A 6,148-nucleotide genomic window follows, 5' to 3' on the forward strand; every position below is an offset into this window, starting at 1 on the left:
CATAGAGGTTCAACCAACGATCGGATCAAGGACAAAGGGAATGTTATACGGGATTAACTAAATCCTTTACATAGAGGTTCAACCGATAAAGATCTTCATAGAATATGTAGGATCCAATATTGGCATTCAGGTCCCGCTATTGGATATTGATCGAAGAGTGTCTCGGTTATGTCTACATAGTTCCTGAACCCACACACTCTAGACACTTAAGGTTCGGTGATGTTTCGGTATATTTTAGTTATTGATGTTGGTAACCAAAATGGTCCGGAGATGAAGATTTATATATAAGAAGTATACATTTGGCTTCCGGATGGTTTTCGGGCATTACCGGTAAAGTACCGGAGAGACGAATGGGTTATGGTGTTCCACCGGGAGGGGCCACCTACGTGGGAGAGAACCTAAGAGGCGCAAGGGTGGCGCACAAGCCGCTAGTGAGCTAGTGACCAGTACAAGAAGGGCCAGTTCGGCCGAAGTAGGACAAAGGAAAGTAGAGGTGGGGCAAACCGAATTGGGGAAGGAGGACTCCACCTTCGAAGTTGTGTTGGAGGAGGACTCCTCCTCCTCTCTTGTGCTGGCCGAAACCCTAGGAATTTTTCCATAGGGCGCCACCCCTCCCTCCGACCTATATATAGTGGAGGTGAGAGAGGCTTTTGGCACTCAAGCCATAGCTCAGCCCTTTCTCCCACCACCACTTCGTGACACCCTGTAGCTAGTTCGGTATGGCACGACGAAGCCCTGCTAGAGTAGCTTGACCACCATCACCGCCACGCCGTCATGCTATTCGAGAATTCAGCTACATCTTCGTCTCTCTTGATAGATCAAGAAGGCCGAGATCCTCATCGAGCTGTACGTGTGCTGAATGCAGAGGTGCCGTCCGTTCGGGGCTAGATCGCGATGGAGTTCGTGGGATGCTTGCGATTCAGATCGCGAAGACGTTCGACTACATCAATCGCTTTTCTTAACGCTTCCTACTTAGTGATCTACAAGGGTATGTGGATCCGATCTCCCCTCTCCTAGATGATCATCACCATGATAGGTCTTGCGTGTGAGTAGGAAAAGTTTAGTTTCCCATGCAACATTCCCCAACAAGGAAGTGTTGGCCTGAGAAGGCTCTAGCAGTCTCAGGGCCGACAAGAAGGCGAAAGTCAACCCCCCAACAAAGGAGCGACTTCATGTGCTGATTGCCGGGAGGCCGATGCGGTAGAGAAGGCTAGGAAGTCTCACATGCCATACTGCAAGATTCACTAGACCAAGGGCCACGATCTCCATGAGTGCTGGCAAGTCGAACATCTCGTTGAAAAGCAGAAGTGTGAGTACGAGAAGCGCGACAAGGAGAAGGGTGATGCTGCCGGGAAGGGCCGCGGTGGCCGAGCAGTCCACCGCGGCAAGGCCCCGCAGCACAAAGACAAGCCTCCCGGCCGCAAGAGAAAAGAAGATGAGGACGCAAGTGATGACGAGGACGAGGGAGAGGATTCCAGCTATAGGGAGTTCGAGAAGGCAACATATCCCATGTGTCTAGATGGGGGTGCATCCTTGCACTCCTCTTGCCACTAAATCAAGGAGTGGATGCGCGAAGTCAACACCATGGAACAAGTGGTAGGGTCCCGAAGGCCACTTGAATGGTACCGCATGCCTATAATCTTCGACAAAGAGGATCACCCTGACAGCGTTAGTGTGGTCGGGTGTCTGCCACTGTTAGTTTCCCGGACAATACGCAACCTCAAAGTGAGTAAGATGTTAGTTCACGGCAGGGCTAGGATGAACTCAATTTCTCGTGAAGTAGTCAAGAGGCTGCAAATCCCCGATAGCGATGTCAAGCCGATGGGTTCATTCCAAGGAATCAACCTCGGGAGGGGCCAGCCGAAGGGAAAGATAACCTTGCCGGTCACGTTCGGTGGGGAGCTCAACTTTCCATACAATGGAATTCTCAGGTGCTCGGCCTTGGCAAACTTCATGGCAGCATCCCACTATGCTTACAACATACTGAAGATGCCAGGCCCCATGGGAGTAATCTCCATCCCATCCAACAAGAAGGACGCCGGATGTACCGAGACGCGGTGGCAGCCAAAGCAGCAGGAGAGCCCGCCGCTGCCAGAAGCCAGAAGAAAGAGAAGAAGTCTAGCGGGAATGCCGACAAGGACTCCGGGAAGCGTGCCTCCCCGGAATGCGCCGCTTCCGTCGATGACGTTCCGGAGAGTTCCGCTAGTGGGAAATCCAAGGCCTCCTACACTGCGATGAACAAGGTCCTGACAAGGGAGGATGGCTCTAATCGTACCTTCACCATCAGTGCCACCCTTAGTGACAAATCGGAAAGTGCGCTTGTTGCCTTTCTGTGGGTTAATGTTGATGTGTTTGCCTGGCAACCATCTGACATCCCTGGCATTCCCAGAGAAGTAATCGAGCACCACCTTGCTGTCTGGCCTGATGCTAGACCCGTCAAGCAGAAGGTTAGGAAATAGGCCTTGGAGAGACAATAGTTTATCGCCGAGGAAATCATGAAATTGGAAGCAGGTGGAGTGGTACAAGGAGTGTTGCATCCAACATGGTTGGCCAACCCAGTCGTGGTGCGCAAGTCCAATGGGAAATGGAGGCTTTGCATCGACTTCACACACTTGAACAAGGCATGCCCGAAGGACCTATTTCCTTTGCTGCGCGTCGATCAGATAGTTGCCGCCACTTCCGTGTGTGATCGGCTCTCCTACCTGGACGCATACTCCGGATATCATCAGATTTACTTGGCCCATGAGGGTGAGGAAAATACTTCATTCATAACCCCATGTGGCACGTACTGCTTCGTACGGATGATCTTCGGGTTAAAGAGCGTTGGTTCTACCTTTGCGAGTGTCGTGCAAATTGGATTTGGACCCCAGCTGCACAGAAACGTGGAAGCCTACATGGATGACATAGTGGTGAAGACCAAGGACAAAGCTACCCTTGTACAAGACTTGGAAGATACCTTTGCTAACCCGTGCAAGATCAAACTAAAGCTTAACCGGTGTCCTGTCTGACAAGCTGCTTGGGTTCTTTGTGTCTCAGCGAGGGATTGAAGCCAACCCCGACAAGATCAAAGCTATTGAGCAGATACAAGCACCCAAGACAGTTAAGGACGTGAGGCACGTGACCAGATGCGTTGCTGCGTTGAGCAGATTCATCTCCAAATCCATCGAATGGGCACTGCCGTTCTTCAAAATCCTGAAGAAGTCCCACCCGATGAAGTGGACCCCGAAAGCAGATGCAGCGCTGCAGGATCTGAACGCTTATCTCTCCTCCGCTTCAACTTGGTCGCTCCAAAGCCACAAGAGCCGTTGTTGCTATACCTGGCAGCAACTAATCATGTGGTCAGCGCAGCCCTGCTGGCGCAGCGGGAAAGAAAAGAACAAATAGTTGCCGCAACAGATGTTACCAGGGGAGGAACCAGAGTATCCGCGTTAACACCCAACACACGACGAGCGGAAACATCGCAGGCTCGCGACGAGGGCTCCAAGGAATTGGCAAAGAAGAAAGTGGTGCAGTAACCAATGTACTTTGTCACCTCCCTCTTGCAGGGGGGTATGACCCACAAGTATAGGGGATCAATCGTAGTCCTTTCGATAAGTAAGAGTTTCGAACCCAACGAGGAGCAGAAGGATCTAACAAGTGGTTTTCAGCAAGGTAAAATCTGCAAGCACTGAAATTATCGGTAACAATTGATTGTGTGGTGAGATGATTCGTAGCAAGCAACAAGTAACAAAAGTAGCAACGGTGCAGCAAAGTGGACCAATCCCTTTTGTAGCAAGGGACAAGCTTGGACAAAGTCTTATAGGAGGAAAAACGCTCCCGAGGACACACGGGAATTTCTGTCATGCTAGTTTTCATCATGTTCATATGATTCGCGTTCGTTACTTTGATAGTTTGATATGTGGGTGGACCGGTGCTTGGGTATTTCCCTTACTTGGACAAGCATCCCACTTATGATTAACCCCTCTCGCAAGCATCCTCAACTACGAAAGAAGAATTAAGACAAAGTCTAACCATAGCATTAAACTAGTGGATCCAAATCAGCCCGTTAGGAAGCAACGCATAAACAAGGGTTTAAGCTTCTGTCACTCTAGCAACCCATCATCTACTTACTACTTCCCAATGCCTTCCTCTAGGCCCAAATAATGGTGAAGTGTTATGTAGTCGACGTTCACATACCACCACTAGAGGAAAAACAACATACAACACATCAAAATATCGAACGGATACCAAATTCACATGACTACTATTAGCATGACTTATCCCATGTCCTCAGGAACAAAAGTAAGTACTCACAAAGCATAATCGTATTCATGACAAGAGAGGTAATGAGTAGCATCACTACTGGAAATCAATTTTTTGCCGTCTGCCAAATCTTTGCCGTCTGTTGGCTGATAGCAAAGAGTGTCTTTACCGTTAGCTCCCACAAAGCAGACGACAAAGAACTGGCTGATGGCAAAGAAGTGCTTTGCCAGCCAACAAAGAAGGGGCCAGCTGACGGCAAAGATGCTCATCTGGCCGGGGAAACCTTAGGTCAAACTACGCCCTTCTTTGCCGTCTGCTCGCGGATGGCAAAGATGCCAGAGGCAGACGACAAAGAGTATAGACCCTTTGCCGTCCGCCAGCAGACGGCAAAGTAGACGAATCTACTAACGTCCGTCCCAATCCTCTCCCCATCCCGATCCTATCAAACGCCACTCTTCCCCCCTCCTCTCCCCCGACCACCACCGCCCCACCACTGTCACGCCACCGCCCCCGCCCCCGGCGCCACCCTGGGGGCCCACGGCCCCGCCGTCGCCGCCCCGCAGCCCCCCGGCGCCGCACCGGTGCCCACAGCGCCCCCACCCACCGCCCCCGGCGTCGCCCCCGCAGCCCCAACACTACCGGTGAGCCCCCACACCCCCACCCCCATAGGAAATTTACTTGTTGTTATTTAGTTTTTTGGAGGAAGAAGAAGAATAGGAGGAGGAGGAGGAGAAGAGGAGAAGAAGAAGAAGAGGAGGAGGATGTCACACCCTGTTTTCCACCCCAAGTTTTCTGTATTGCAAAAATCAGAGCTTGTTAAAACTTTTCCAAATAATGTTGTGAGTGTAATGTCACCCCTTGTTTGAGTGTATGCTTGCTTGTTTGATGACTCAACCCATGAAAAACTTATTATTTTGCTCTCATCAAAAACCCTTTTTCCTTTACATCAAGATCACCTTCATCATGTTGGGATACACTACTAGCTCATGAAGCCAAGTGGCACTTTCAACTAAAGTTGGTATTCTGCTCCTAATATCATTTTCATTCATTAAAAACACTATTTAGTGATGTAAAATATTATTCTCCTATTTTATATCTATGTCTATTTCTAAGGCCAGTAATGATATTTCCACAAGGAAAATTACTTTCCTGCCTTAGAAAATTCTGAGTAAATTCATGGAAGCTAAGAAGGACATATATTTTCCATACATAAGATTTTCAACCCTATTTTATATTAATATTATTTGAGTAAAACCCTGAAAACCATTTCTGTCTGTTTTAGCTTTTTGAGATGTTTCCAAAGGAAAGTATCTCAGTAAATTCCCATAAAATTGCAGGAGCCCTCCCAAACCATATTAGGTGCTCACCTAAAATCTGACCTTGATCCAAGGTGGGTAAGTGCACTTAGAGAGCCCAAAACCCTCTCTGTCCAGAGTAGAGTTGGAACAACTCTACATTGCAAAGTTTCTCCAATGGAGCTAAAACTTTGCAGAGGTGTTTACACCCCAAATGAGGACTCCACACCAAAAATGGGATTTGTGAGACTCTGTTTGACCACACTTCCTTTGTAAGGGACAATACTGGTCACTCTGAGACATTTTCAAGTTTGCAAAGCCAAAATTGTTCAATGGAGCTCATATTTGGTGGAACCCCATGTTTTTACCCCAAGACCAAACCTGTTAAGTTTCATTTACAGTGGTGGAGTGGAAGCACCCCAAGTCACTGTCGAACACCTACTGACAGGAAGGTAAAAACCTTCCTAGCCACTGTTTTACCCAATGTCAAGGCCCCAAACTTGGTGTGTTAGAGCACCAAAACACCCTGAGCACCCAGTCAACCAGCCCCTCCCCAATTCCAAGCACAAGTGACAAGAACTCGAATTTGAGCTGCAGGACAGTACTGGCAA

The sequence above is a fragment of the Hordeum vulgare genome, chromosome 5H (assembly GCF_904849725.1).
Source record: "Hordeum vulgare subsp. vulgare chromosome 5H, MorexV3_pseudomolecules_assembly, whole genome shotgun sequence".
Lineage (NCBI taxonomy): Eukaryota > Viridiplantae > Streptophyta > Magnoliopsida > Poales > Poaceae > Hordeum > Hordeum vulgare.